The following is a 16600-nucleotide window of genomic DNA, read 5'->3' as shown; positions in this document are numbered from 1 at the left end:
ATTGTGTGTATATTGCATTCCTACTTCTTTTGGGTAACCTAAGATGCCCTTTTTTGGTGGTGGCAGCAGCTTGTTTTATCCTGGGAGTTTAAATATTAAGCATCTCAAGTGTAAAGCTAAGACATACACACACTGGCCACTTTATTAGGTACACCTGGCTAGTACCAGTTTGGACCCTTTTGCCTTCAGAACTACCTTAATTCTTCGTTGCATACTTTCTACAAGGTGCTTGAAACATCCCTTTGGTCCGTATGGGCATGATGGCATCACGCAGTTGCGGATTTGTCGGCTGCACATCCATGATGCGAATCTCCCGTTCCACCGCATCCCAAAGGTCCTCTATTGGATTGGGATCTGGTGACTGTGGAGGCCGTTGGCATTCAGTGAATTCATTGTCATGTTCAAGAAAGCAGCGTGAGATTATGTGAGTTTTGTGACATGGTGCATTATCCTGCTGGAAGTAGCCGTCAGAAGATGGGTACACTGTGGTCATAAAGGGATAGACATGGTCAGCAACAATACTCGGGTAGGCTGTCGCGTTTAAATGATGTTCAATTGGTACTAAGGGGCCCAAAGTGTGCCAAGAAAATGTCCCCCACACCATTACACCACCAAAAGCTTGAACCGTTGATACAAGGCAGAATGGATCCATGCTTTCATGTTGTTTGAGCCAAATTCTGAATGTCGCAGCTGGAATCGAGACTCATCAAACCAGGCAACATTCTTCTATTGTCCAATTGTGGTGAGCCTGTGCCAATTCTATCTTTTATTAGCTGACAGGAGTGACACCTGGTGTCGTCTTCTGCTCCCGTAGCCCATCTGCTTCAAGGTTCGACGTGTTGTGCGTTCAGAGATGGTATTTTGCATACCTCGTTTATAACGACTGGTTATTTGAGTTACTGTTATCTCGAACCAGTCTGCCCATTCTCCTCTGATCTCTGACATCAACAAGGCATTTTTATCCACACAACTGCTGCTCTCTGGATATTTCTCTGGACTCTTTTTCGGACCATTCCCCGTAAAACCTAGAGATAGTTGTGCATGAAAATACCAGTAGATCAGCAGTTTCTGATATGCTCAGACCAGCCCGCCTGGCACCAACAACCATGTCACGTTCAAAGTCACTTAAATCCCCTTTCTTTCCCATTCTGATGCTCGGTTTGAACTTCAGCAAGTTGTCTAGACCACGTCTACATGCCTAAATGCATTGAGCTGCTCCCATGTGATTGGTTGGTTGGTTGGTTAACAAGCAATTGAACAGGTGCATCCAATAAAGTGGCCAGTGAATGTAGATAGAAAAAAATATTTAACTTAAAAGCTTGGTTTAGAAAAATAAAAGTTTGACAATTTAGAAGTACAGACATTCCATTTTTGGGGGGGAAATATACTGAAAGCATTATTTGGTAAGTGCAGTATTTTTCAATCAAGGTATAGATCTTTAATTTAGCAATTAGAATATTGAGTACCCTAAACATATTTTCCTACATATCGATTCTGAATTGCTGCCACTGTTATTCTGTTTCCAAACATTTGGTCCAGCTCTGACCTCAATGAATCTTCAGAATCTTTCTCCAAGTTTAAAAGAAAAAAAAAATTGCAACCTATTACCCTAACTTGGTTTCGTTGCAATATGGCAATGTGTTGTAATTATCGTTTTTAAGAAAGTGTTTAAATTCCAAGTGTGATTGTTATGTCTTTACTTTTAATGCAAATTTAAAGTATAATTGAATTTAATTGCCTGATTTAGTGCATTTAATTACTCCCAAGTGATGTTAAATGATACGTTAAGGGCATTTTCCTTAACCATTGACATATGATATGTTACGGGGCTCTGCAAAGTATAAATATTTTTAGTTTTTCTCATAAGAGGTAGACTTAACCATTTTAATGCAATTATATCATTTATACCAGGCTAGAAAAGACCATTAAAGTTTTGAAACATGTACAGCAGGGCTGGAATGGTTTGGGGATGTGTTTCATAATCATATCACGCTGTAAACTTGTGTGGAATTGTGTATTATTGCTAATTCTTCACAGTACAGAACCAACAGTATCTTATTCATTCACAATCAAGAGGGTCTATTCCTTCTCCATCGCCTTTCTTTGCAAAGGCTGCCTGAACCAGTTAACAATCAGCAACTTAACTAGGCAGAGATAATTTAACAGGGAGCAATAATCCTACAGATCTTGCGGACAGAAGGTTAAGAAGGTATTGCCCATGGTATACACAGAAGTATAATTCTTAATGCATATATTATATATTTTTATTTCTGAATACCATTGCTTAATTGTTTCCACACCACATGAAAAAGAAAATCTGTTCTCTCATCACCGTATTCTTAACATACTTAAATATGATTAGAAAAGATAGATTATCCGATACCTACAAACATGATATTCTGTTCCACCTAATTAATGACATGTGACAGACATTTTTATGAAATGAAGTATTAAATATTATGTCAGATGTGCTCACAACTGTCAAACGCCTAAACTGGTTACGCATGAAATATAATGACAGAAGAGATTTAAGAAACAAAATGACATTAATAAAAATATGTTTCATGTTTAGTGTGTGTCTGTATTCTTATCGGGTATATATTTTAAGATAATATGAACGTGCTTATTAGATGTCTTTATTGTTTCTGTAGTTATGAATGTGTTGATCGCTTTTTGGAGGCTATGAATAAAGCATACCTTTCGAGCGTCTCTCTTTTAAAAGAACAGACCCTCTTTCCGTGCACTTTTCTAGGAGCTCTGAAATTAAATATCCCTCACTGTCAGGTTTGTATTTAGCAGTGTCCTTTTCCTGTTTCTTTTTATAGTTTGCTTATTGACATTTTTTATTTCATTTGAAATTCATATGAAATTATAACAAAATAATCTTATAGAACATGTGATTGCTTTCACAGATATGCCGGTATCTGGACCATGTACTATATCAAGAAATGGTAGCTACTTAATAGAAAATATAAAAAAAAAAATTACATAAACTTTTGTTGCTTGAGAGACAATAAGCAGTTTGAAGGTGTAACAGCTATGTATCTTAAAAACTTATAAACATAGAATTTCATAGTAGATAAAAACGATTCAGTTGGCCTGTTTCTTCTGCACTAATGACTCAAACCCTAATCCGTCATTGGTCTTGTCTTAAAGTTAGGATAGCCATATTGCTATTACATACATGTTTACATTTTCTTACTGTATCTACCACCCTCTCAGCAAAGTAACATTTTCTTGCATCTAAGCCTCTGTCTTGGAAATAAACTTTCCTCCTGTACTTTGTTAAATCCGTATTTAAATGCTTCTACCATAATTTTTCTCACTCTCTCTGACTCTTGCTCGCTCACTCTTTCTTGCTCTCCATCAACCATTCACTATATAAGTCACCCTCCTCAAAACTCTCTCTCCAGTGTGTCAATATCCTTCTGAAAATGGGGTGCTATAGGTAAAGTCTGACCAGACCTTCTCACTCTCTCACTCTCTCACTCTCTCACTCTCTCTCCTCGCTATACAGCCGAGCACCCAGCACTTTTTCCAATACTTTCTTACATTACCAATGATATCTACAAGGCATGTCAAAGAAAAACAGTTTCTAAGAGAAAAATATATTTTGAAATACTTTATACTAATATTTTGGAACTTTTATTATTTAGCACTTTTTTATGCTTTTTTTTTTTTTCATTGCTTCCCTGTTTGAAGGTATGTTTTGGTTTGCACGAACAAATGCACTGTGACTTGAACAGCAAAACTGTCAAGAGTTGGAAAAATCTTTCCTTTTGGCTTTAACTCACGCGTTTGGTGATTAAAGGTCTCCCTTTTATATTTGCCTCTGTATTACAGTTATTAGATATCACAGAAAGACTACAAGGGTAGACAGCCTGTCATCGAAGCTTGTTTTATGATATAAAGATGACATAAATGTCTGTCTCGGCTTTCATTCTACTTCTAAGTCACTGTCACTAAGGATTGAATCAATATTTTCATTTCATGCTTTTGATGTGTTTCCTGTTTCACAAAAGGCTACGTCCTTCACTTCATTTGTAGCCATGTTTATGTGTAATAAGGAATAAAGTCACTTAGTGGAAGCGCATTATTTATTCTCTTGGGTTTAACTATAGTGCGAGTTCAATGGGTAATTCCCCACACCTTCAGTGAAGGAAACTTTTTTATATTGTATTGCAGCTAGGCCATAACCCCAGACATGACATTGGAATAACTGGATTATAGCTGAGATAGCATTTACATACTTATCTTCCATGGCATTCCAAAACTGTGTAAATCAGTGGTTCCCAATGTAGAAAGGCTGCGTCTCTCTAATACAACAGAACGGGATAATTAATACATTCTGCCCTGCCTGTGGGCCTCAACTGCATTGGGTTCACCAGTCTATCTAGATTAGAGTTTAGATCCAGACATGTTGTATATGCAGAACATGTTGTAATGGGTGGAAGATGGATCCATGTAGCACACACAAACACGTTTTTAGATAACTTTTCATTACTAGATGGTATATTCACTTCAGTCTCAGGAGGGTTATTTTTGAATAACAATTTTTATTTGAAGCGATCAAAAAGCACAGGTCTGCGGTCCTGCATTACTGGTCATAGGCATATGTGGTAACTCTCCAGGTTTCACCTGCTCCACATCCCTGGTGTCATGGTTCGAAAACTCTGGGTTACGAGAGCGACATTTAGACATGACCCACCCAACGCCATTCCACGCTCCCACCCCCCTACAAATATAAAGCTGTTGGATCTAGCCCCACTCACATAATCACCGGCCCTGCCTACAGCCCTGACGACTGATGATGTCCGCTGATGTCATCAGCTACCCGAAGAGGGAGTGCTCCAGGGAGCCGGGTCAGAATGGTCATAGCAGGTGATGACGGACCCAAGCCTAGCCTCTCCTACCCTGACAGATGCTTCTAGAAGTGTCATCTTTGACTCATACAGGAAGGGAATGCTTCAAATTCCAGCCTTTTAGACACAATCACTAGAACTGGGTTTAAGTAACAGCCTGCAAAGCTGGTGTTTGGTGACAAAGGGGAGAGGGGGCTCTCATCAGACAGCTTCCTTCCTGTGATCCCTGTAACAATCTGTGCCCCAGTTTTAATGCTTAGTATATCAGGTCCAACACTTTCCTACGGGATCATTATGTTATGGCATGCCTGGCAGATAACTAAATATTCAACTAAATATACTGTATGTTAAAAAAAAACCAAAAAAAAACTTGCTTTATTTGATTAGAGGATGTTTTCCAGAACCGCCTGTCTGGTTACAGTTGATATTAAAAATTCAATTTTAAAAATGGAACCATTTTATTCTGTACTGAATTTACATAAATAGGCATAGTTTGGTTCTGTTAATAAAAGCTCATCGAACAATAACATGTATACTAAAAATAGTATTTCATATTGGAAACTAGAAGGATGCCTGAGAGCTATCATAGGCGAGGACAGACATCAATGGTATAAATTTCAACAAGACGTGATGTGTGAAATAAATGAAAGTGCACCTGTCACCATAATATTACACCTTTTTTTTTATGTTATCCATATATACATAATTTAATTTATTTCAGTGCTGGAGGATGATGTTAATATCTTTTTTTCTGTTTGGAATGTATCTTATAACTGAATTAATATGACAATTGAGAATATATCTGACACTTGATCTTCCTCTTCTCCTTTGAAAAAATAAAAAAATCTGAAGCTTATGTACAAAATCATTGTTCGTAAGCAGAAAAAAAGCATACAAGTGAAAATATACATACAACTGATCAGCTATGTGCACCACATTTCAAAGGTTTGGGGTCATTTAGCTGTTTTCATGGAAAACAAGGACATTTCTGGCTGTAACATAATCACAAAAGGGTTTTCTAACGATCAATGAGCCTTGGATTAGCGAACACAACGTGCGATTGGAACACAGGAGTGATGGGAGTGATAAAGAGCATCTGTACACCTATAAAATATTTTTAGAGGATTGTGGGAATAAAAGGAAACTTTTTAGGCATTTGGTGAAGGCAGGAAAATGTGGAGGGGGGGATAGTGCGCAACAAAAGCAGAGGGCACTGACTACTCATGGTGATTGAGGACTTGGTATGGATATTATTGTGGATTTTAATGTAAGATATTTTATATTTTTAATAAAAATATCTTAACACTATCTTCTTCTTTTGGATTCTTCTGCCGGATGAGGACATCTTTGGAATGCATGTTGATCCGCTTTGGTCTCATTTGAACATGAATTGCTCATAAAAATGTGAGCACATCATATACATAGTTTTTGAGATGTATTATACGCATTATATTGTGTACACAATAGTTTTTTCTACTTTGTGTTTTTTTTTCTATTTTTCATGTAATAACTATTGGATTTTAGATTACTTCTCTGTTTTAGTAAGTATGTTGAGAGTGGGTCAGTGCACCATTTCACTTGTTTTGTGGTTCTCTTTAAATAGAGATATCAAAATGATTATTTTTTTCTTTTTTAGTACCATGTACACATTTTTCCTTATTGCAATTTTGTTATCATAGTTTATCTTGAGCGAATACAATATGTTATCCGAACAGTTTTTCATAGGGTCTTTTCTTGTTATTTTGCTATTCTGAAAAGTACAAAATGAAATGTAGTTGTTTAATATCTTTAAAGATTTCATACAGCCCTTTAGATACAATCAGCTGATAGGCCCTAATATACAAACCCAATTTTTAACGCTTCTTTTCCACTTACATAAACGTTGATCAAGTGACAAGGCGTGTTGTGTTTTTTTCCCCCCGATTTTTAGATAGCATTAATTCAGTGGCTTGTCTTGTAAAACTCTATGGAAACAATACTCGTGTTAGGCAGCACTCAAATTCTTGGTGCCCGAGGAGGTCTCCACCCGATCCGAAACGACAAAACTAAAATAAAACGATATAACTCGCCACTCAACAACTTGTGGTTGTTATATTTAGAAGTGTGTAAGTTGCTCTAATTGTCAATGATTAGATAAGGCTCACACCCTGGACAAATGGGAGTCTGAATTTATTATATATCACAGTTGTGATTGTTATATTTAGAAGTGTGTGTGTCACTTTAATTGCTAATGGTTTATGCTCTTGACAGTCATGTGTTTTGTTATACTATGTACACAACTTGTTATGGCTTGAAAAAGATTCTGTACACTGGCCTAACTACAGGGGGCCCAGTGCGAGCCTTAGGACCCTTTCTTCCTGTCTCCTCGTGCCGGTTCAAAATTGTATTGAAAGGGCCCTTCTGCACTGATCCAGGGCCCTTTCCAAACAATTTTGAACCAGCACGGGGAGACAGGAACGTATCAGGTTCACATGAACCCGCAGCAAAAACTGTGCGCGAGCAGCCAGAGAGGAAGCTGTAGGAGTGGTGAGAGTTAAGCGGGGGCTGGAGGTTGGATATATGTATATGCGTTTGGATGTGTACTTGTGTGTAAGCATGCACGTGTACGTGTGTGTGTATGACCAGGGATGTGTAAGTGGGTGAGATGGAGCGTGTGTCAGTGAGTATGAGTAACTGTATGTAATTTCTGTAAGTGTTTACATATGTTGTATGCTGGAAGGGGGGGGCAAAGAAGGCACAGACTAGCTGTTGAAGTTCGGGGGGGGGCAATGATAGCACAGACTAGCTGTTGAATCTTGTAGTTGGATCAAAATGTTGCCAGGTGGTGGAATATATATATAGTTTTATTTTAATTTTGTAAAACTCTACCGAGAAATCTTAGTGTTATCTCATTTGTCATTAGTTATTATGCTTTGCTTATAATGATTATGACACTTGAAAGAATACTTTTTTTCTCCTATCAGAAATGTCTTCAAGTTAATATTCTCTGGGTCGATTCAAACAGTACAGTCGCTACATTTGTTTACATGAAATATCTACACAGCTCCTGTCACCAATATTTCAATTAAACCCAATTTATATATATATATATATATATATATATATATATATATATATATAAAATATATACTATGAATAAAGAGAGCTGCAATTATTTGTCATAAATATGTAAACTGTTATTACTTTTTAGTTTCCTTTTTGATTATGGGATATACCGTAGATGAAGCCTCCCCCACCAAAACTTTTTAAAGAGGCAATCCAGCCACTTTAACCCCTTAAGGACCAGGCTGTGTTTTACCTTTTGTACCATTGGGACCGAGGCTGTTTTAACACTTTTTCACTCATTTAGTGAACCCACACAAATTATATGTTGTTTTTTTCAGGACAAGAAGGGCTTTCTTCAGATACCATTGTTTTAATCATATTATCTACTTTCCCATAAAACATTTTTATAAAATATGATGAAAAATGTAAAAAACCCCACATTTTCTGACTTTTACCCCAAAAATCTTTTACTCATCCAAAAAAGCTAATGAAAAAACCTACTAAATATATTCTACTATTTGTCCTGAGTTTAGAAATACCCAATGTTTTTATGTTTTTTTGCTTTTTTCTGCACGTTATGGAGCATTAAGTACAGGTAGCGTTTTGCTATTTCAAAACCATTTTTTCCAAATCTGGTAATTCTTCCCCCCATGTGCCATTTCGGGTATCTTTGAAGCCGGCCAATGCAATTTACCCCATCAAATCATATATTTTTGAAAACTAGACACCCCAAGGTATTTCAAATGCTAGTATTTTAACCCTTTCCATGCATGAGATTCTACCACCAGCCTTTGCCACACTTTGTGTTAGTATTTTTTTGGTATTTTTTTTTACACAAATTGTACTTTGGGTATACATTTATAGCTCCAGGTATACGTCACTATCAAACAACACCCTAATATGTGTTCAACAACATCTCTCGAGTACAGTGATACCACCCATGCATGGGTTTGACTGCTGTTTGGGGTTAAAAGGCCACATTTGGGAAGTGCGCTTTTTTCTCCTATTTTGGTCAGTCTGTGCCTATGCCCTATCTTTGAGCCTGGCCACTACAATTTACCTCATAAAACCATATATTTTTGAAAACTAGACACCCCAAGGTACTTAAAATGGTAGTATTTAACCCTTTCCATGCATCAGATTCTACCACCAGCCTTTGTCACACTTTGTGGTAGTATTTTTTTTGTATTTTTTTCACACAAATTGTACTTTGGGTATAAATTTATAGCTCCAGGTATACGTCACTATCAAACAACACCCTAATATGTGTTCAGGAACATCTCCCGAGTTCAGTCATACCCGACATGTATGGGTTTGTCTGGTGTTTGAGGTTAAAATGCCACATTTTGGAAGTGCGCTTTTTTTTCCCCCATTTCGGTCAGTCTGTGCCTATGCCCTATCTTTGAGCCCGGCCACTCCAATTTACCCCATCAAACCATTCATTTTTTTGAATTAGACACCCCTTGGGTATTTGAAATGCTTTTATTTAAATTTTTCCACGTCAGGATTTTTGGGAAGATACAGCACTAATTTTAGCACTTGCTCATAATAATAAACTTTATTTTTTTATTTTATTTATTTTACTCTTTTTGGACTTTTTTTTTTACATTTTGCTGGAACTGGATAGTTCCTCTAAAGCATAATAATTTTTAAATGTTACCATGTTTTTTTTAAGCTTTTTCTTTTTTTCCTTTTTTTTTTTAAATATTTTACTAATCACATAGTGACTTGTATGGTTGAATGCAGTACCAGTGGAGCCAGAGTTCTCTAGAGAGTCTGGAGACTGTCTAGCGAACTTTTTCAACTTTATTATTTTTTTTCCCGGGCCGGCGCCATCTTGCGGATGGTGAAGACTGCGTGCAGCTGCGGCTATGACCGCTCTCCGGAGCGGTCACAGTCCATCAAGAGGTAAGTGTTTGGTGTCGCTGGATGGCTCCTGATCAAGGCATTCCAGCGACACCATTGAAGTTTAGGAGGTGATCGTTGATCGCCTCCTAAACGCTTTTAAAACGGGCGTCCGACGCCATACAATGTATGGCGGCTGTTGACGCTCCGGGGAGGGGCCAGACATGGCCCATCATGCCGATCTCGGTGTTGCTGAATGCCTCGACATCGAGGCATTACAGCAACACCGTTTAAGCTTAGAAAGTGTTTAAGTCTGATGACGTGTCAGGCTCGTCATAGGTCGTTAAGTGACCGTTTTGCATGACGTGCCTGACCCGGCAATGGACGTTAAGGGGTTAATGCGTCATATTAGGTAATCAAAATACAGAAAACAACGCAATATACTAAACTACATCATATACTATATTTGCAATTTCCTGCAAATTAATTAATGGCCAAAATAGCTAGTATGCAAAAGCCGCTTTTTTAATTGATTGTCCAAGGAATGTGAAAAAAATGTAATTACCGGCAAGATTTGCCGATCAGCATTTTTTTTAATATAATATGAATGATAAAGTAGGCAATTATTCTGAGAGAACCTACCATTTATTCAGATTTCCACTCTTTGTTAGGTTACTTTAATTGCCACAAATATTACTTTGATCAATTGGTGTAAGCTTGGCCAAATATCCAGGAATGTCATCCTGCAAGTTCATTAGATGTGTTTGATGATGACATTTTAAAGATACATTTTTACAAATCTGCCAGGCATACCCGGGCAAACCATTGGTAGGTTAGGGAAGAGGAAGATTCTAATCATATTAAGATTCACCACTTTTTTGCCAGGTTAAACTAGAGTGAAGATTCCTTGTTTCACTAGGGATGGACAAGCCAAGCCAGTGCTGTACCAGACCCTGCACTTGTTGGGTTTTTTTTGAGCCACCTACAAACTAAGCCAAACTCAACCACTGGGTAAGGAAAGTCATCGCCAGCATCCATGTTGATGTGCAGGTAGGCCAAAAGGCTATGGCAGCTGGAAGCTGGAATTGTCCATGCTCTAGCTTGCACTCCTTCACTCTTTATGGGTCAGATATTGGGGTTGTGTCTACCTCAAGCTTAAATTGGCTCTACATTTTCACATGTCTCAAAATGTTTAGCTTTGGTGAAACGGCTGTATGTAAATTCCACAAGATATGAGTGTAAGAAATCATTGGCATGCTTTCATTCTGTTCTATACATATGTACACACTTTAGGGCTGAATGCAGCTTGAGTGCTAGGAACATATGTTCTCAAAGACACAATGTGGCTATAAGACTGTATCCCATGACTGGTCCAATGAGATTCCTAAAATTCACATATTACCTATATATAGTAAGAATGTATACCCTAACTGTGAATGTATAGGGGTATAAAAACTTATGTTTAGAAGGGCAAGGTCTCTTTCTCCATCTTGTCACGAATACAGAGCCTACAGTACCTATGGCCACCATCTGTTCATCAATCAGTACTGTATGTATTTAACAAGACTTGAAAGCTGTGGTCTTGATTGTTCTTTGCTCACTAGAAAAGATTAGACATTTAAGACCAACAAATATCTAACCATGGGTGAACAAAACAAGAGAATGCAATGAAACCACATACTTTGCTTGAGAAGTCCAAGGCCAATGGTTTAGGAGTGTTACATTGTTACAAAATGGTTCCTCGCTGCTAAAGTACTTTAAGATGACTAATTGTGCTACAACTAACATGACATATATTACATATACACATGCTAGAATATGTCCTTTAAGCTGTCTCATAACATACATATAAATTGTAAGTTATCTTTCCCAGCGTTCATATAAATCCAGCATGGCGAACCAAGCATTTCTTCCCTCTGCATGACCATCAGTAGAGTGTTAGATGTCGCAGTATCTACGAACGGCTTCCAAAATGCCCCTATGACTACTACACTCCTGCTTGGAAATTTTAAAGGTGCTTTCAACAAAGACAAAAAAAGTCTAGATGAGAATTATAGTAATTTATACATTAATTTTTATTTACACGTGTGTTGTGGATTCATGTAGATATTACAAGTTTGTTTAAATTTACTTTATTTTAAACTCATCCACTGTTTTATACTTTCAGCTTCTTCTCTTTTTGTTTAACTCACAGCGCATGTGACTTGGCTTCAATCAAACCATCCTCGCCCAAGCAGTCCCTTACGTTCTCTCCCAATCCTCCACAATCTACTTAAAATATCAATTATAATTTATTTGCTTTGCAGCGATATATTAGGCATTCGCTAAATGTCTACAGTATGTATATGCTTTATATATGTAAATGGGCGTACTATGAACCTTTTTTTATTTTTTTTATTTATTTTTTTAATACTAATGAATATGCTATACGTAGGTTTTTGAAGCCATGTCTTGCCAGCACCATCTGTTTACCCGCAGATTAGTCTTCCAGGTGAGCCTTGTGCTAAATGAACCATGCTTTGCAAATTTACATATTGTTTTTTAATTCAGGACAATTATTTGCCTGCACAACAGAACATTTCATATTACTTGCTTCACTAGCCACAGATGTCAAATATCCATAACTTTACTTTTGTATGCTTAATTTTCATTGTGTATATATTTGTGTGTGTTTATATTTATATATATATATATATATATAATGGAACTTTTTAAAAGTAAGCCACCAGCCAAAAAGTAAGACATGCGATATTGCCTTAAAATATTCTAAAATGTAATTTTTTTTTACTCTTCCTTACCCGTACACATTAGCATAACGCTGAATTAATTGGGGTCCGTACACAGCATCTGTGTAAGTACCAGGCATAATTCTAATAACGTTTTGGAGGAGGTCACATTCCTATATAACTATGTGATCTAAATCATATTTAAATTACAAAATGTTGCTTAGAAAGCTATTTATTTGAGAGTAATTAATATAACAGGCCTTAATATTATAATGGAATTCTAGAAGGGTAAGTGGAAGGTTATCTATATATTTGAAATGTATTTATAGTTTAAAATTATTTATATTTAAAATTACGGTAAATATAATGAACGTGTTTATGCCCGGGGTGATAATGAAACATTGGGAAATAATGTAAAATGGTGTCTATGTACATACCTCCCAACATTTTTAAAATGTGAAAGAGGGACACTTTTTTTTTTTTTTTTTAATCTCGCAGAAATCACGATACAAGCAATTGCACTTAAAAATCACCGCTTAAAACACGCTTCGTTTTTGTCAGCACAGTCATGCATATTAGAAATAACCAACACATTGAATTGAATTCCCATGAGGCTCAGCCAGACATACTATTTAGATGACGCTGGCTGAACGTCATGGGAAGTGCAGTAACAGTAAAGCTGCAGATGCTAGCTGTGAACTAAAATTCCCATGATTCTCAGCCAGCCAGGTGTCCACCAAAATGCTGGCTGAGCATCATTGAAAGAGTAGTCCACAGCAGCAGAATTTTTTTTTTATTAAAAAAGGCTAATGTTAGCCTCCCTCCCAGGACCCCTACACACTGCCTTTACACACACACCTGCCCATAAACACACATATACACATACACTGCCTTTACACACACACACACACATATACACTGCCCTTACACACACACCTGCCCATAAACACACATATACACATACACTGCCTTTACACACACACATATGTACACGTACACTGCCTTTACACACACATGTACATGTACACTGCCTTTACACACACACACACACACACATGTACATGTACACTGCCTTTACACACACACACATACACACATATATACACATACACTGCCCTTACACACACACACTGACCTTACACACACACACACACACACATATACACGTACACTGACCTTACACACACACACACACACACATACATGTACACTGCTAACAAATACCTATACTGCTCTTACACACCAGCCCATACACACACACAAGCTTACAAACACATACATACCCATACACTGCCATTACACCCCTTTTTCCCCACCTCTTAGCTCTTACCTCTTCCACCATCCTTCATCCTTCTTCCTCCATCCTGTGGTGGGAGCGCGAGGCCTGTCATTTATTCTGGAAAAGTGCCCGATTGACTGTAAAAGTGATAAGGAAAAAGGTTTAGGCTGATTACCGCCTTTGTTGACACTATCATTATTTGTCATCATGGTGAAGTTAAACGATAATGTTTTATTATCCAGGAAATATCTTGTTTTTATCAATACAATTTTTTTGTGGTAGAATCGTACGTGTTGGTATTCTTCAACAAACAAAGACATTGATATTCATCTTAGTTAGCACTCAATGCAAATCACTCTAAATGTATTATTCTTTAGCTAATGGAGTATTACACGCAAGGAAAGTTATAATTGTGCTTATTTCAGATCGTATTGACATTCATTGTGTCTAGGGCTGCATGGTGTCTGTTCTTTTTAATCCACACCATTGATTTACAAGATTGAAACATGGTACGTGTACTTCTCAGAAAAGAGATGCATTCGATTGTATTAATTATGTTAAAATGCCTTGGTTGTTAAACAAAATTTCTCAGGATGCCTTTGGGGGATTATGAATCAATCATATCAATTTACAGTATTATAGATCTTCAGTATAAGTTGCTTAAATGAGTTTATTTAAGGATAAGCAGCATATGAGGATTGGACCAATTGATTAACAACCAACATAAAAGGTAAAATTGAATGAGCATTTTCACAGAATGAAAAGGGATTTTTTGTTTAAAACAGAGGGGAAAAAACAATAAATATTTTGTTTATGGAAGCCAAGTACCAGTTGGTCCACATAGTTTGTCCACAAGAGTCACCTAATATTTGATAATGTGAAAAAGGGTTTATTCCCAAAGGAACATAATCATTTTGTACTTCCATGTGCTAAAAAAACCATTAAACACTTACAAACAATACATAGTACACACACTATGACATCATGATGGGGCCATAAACAACAATGAAGATAGAGGCTAGAATAGAATTTACGCCACCATTCATGGGTTAAATATAAGAGCCCTGGTGTAACTGGTAGCTATATCTCTTCTACCCAAATTCTGTACATGCTATAAGTGCTGCCCTGGAGGTTTGGCAAGGCATAGAAACATATATATTTGATGGTAGATAAGGACCATTCCACCTATCTAGTCTCACCATTTTTCCTGATGTAAAAACCCATACCTTGGTCTCATATTAGCTTCAGAAGCCATATACCCATCCAATGCATGTTTACATTTGCTGGGAGGCTATTCCACTTATCTACCACCAATTCAGTAAAGTGATTTGCCCACGGACGCATATATTTATTCTGTTAAAGCCCAGGACTTGTGCGACCACTATTGACAAACACAGAATCATTGAAATTTCAAGGTGTTAAATGCAAACAAGGGATACAAGGTTATAGCAGACAGGTAAATAGATCCAAATGACATATTAAGGCAGCAATCTATTATAATAATCAATCTACAACCCAGGTCAGCGGATAGTAATGCAGGAGAAGGAAACTCCAAAATACATGGGTAAACACAAATGCACACTACACCATTGCATGTAGCTGAAACTGTATAACTTGAAGCCAAGTACATTCTATACATAAATGTGTGTTACTCTGTTGCATCTGGTTGACTTCTCATGTACAATGGCGCATGTGCATAAAAAAACTGGCATAGCCGCACTACCAAAATCATGCTAAAATAATCTCAAAAACTCGGAGTTCAGCCACGCGGTTGTGCCATAAAACGTAGCTTTTAATTCATTAGTAAAACCCACTGTGTGCCAACAGGTTACACGATCAAATAATCCACCTGATGCATTTCGTCCATACACACAGACTTAATCGCAGGCCCGAAGTACCGCAGGGCATGTGAACCCAAATAATTTGAATGTTTATTAGTAGTTCCTTAAAGTAATTCCCTACTAATCCCATCCACTATTATTTTGGCTGATAGGACGGTTCATATAGAATAGCCCCTCTCAAAGAGTCACTAGCGCTTACCTGGTATAAATTAAGGGTGCAGAACATTTTTGGAATCATATAAAATCAAATGTAAGATTGCATTCATTTTGGTTGAGCATAGTAACAAAAGTAGACACTGCCCTTTCGCGATCGAAAACAGGTTGTCAATGTATCGAAAATCCAGCAAAATTGATTGGCCTCATCAAATATATGTGTCTGTTCCCAATATTCGAGGAACAAGTTTGCAAAAGAAGGAACACATTTTGTACCCATAGCTGTTCCACAACATTGGAGGTAATACACCTCGTAAACCGTGAAAATTTTCACCGATTTCCATCAGACTTTGCAAATAACCTAATTAACTACAAATATTCAATGGCTTTAATACCTGCTTCATATGGTATTGCTGAGTATAGGGAAACCACATCTATAGTTAACCAGGCATAGCATGGATTTCATCTAACATTGTCCATGGTCCGCAAAAAGTGTTTTGTATCCCTCAGACAACCAAATTCTTGTTTAGGGACACTCGATATAATTGGTCTGCTTAGTTGGTCAGACAAAGTCTTATGTACTTTGGGCAAATGGTAAGCCACTGGTGTGACGGGGTGTTAAACTATCAAATCTTCAGCTACATTCTGTGTAAAGACATTCGTTGCAAGACCATCATCTACCAAAGCTTTTAATCATTGTATAAAGTGAAGTGTTGGGTTACCGGTCCGAGAATTGTCTAATATTATATGGGCGTTTTGTATTGGTGTATTTAGAGCATCATTCCTACCAGGCCCAGACTGCCACGTCGGCACAGCAGCTTAAAACACACAACATAGCTTAAAAGTTAG

Source organism: Sceloporus occidentalis, unplaced genomic scaffold, assembly GCF_023333645.1.
Source record: "Sceloporus occidentalis isolate IW3139 unplaced genomic scaffold, rSceOcc1.0.p SCAF_52, whole genome shotgun sequence".
Classification (NCBI taxonomy): Eukaryota; Metazoa; Chordata; class Lepidosauria; order Squamata; family Phrynosomatidae; genus Sceloporus; species Sceloporus occidentalis.
Note: the sequence above shows the minus strand (reverse complement) of the source record.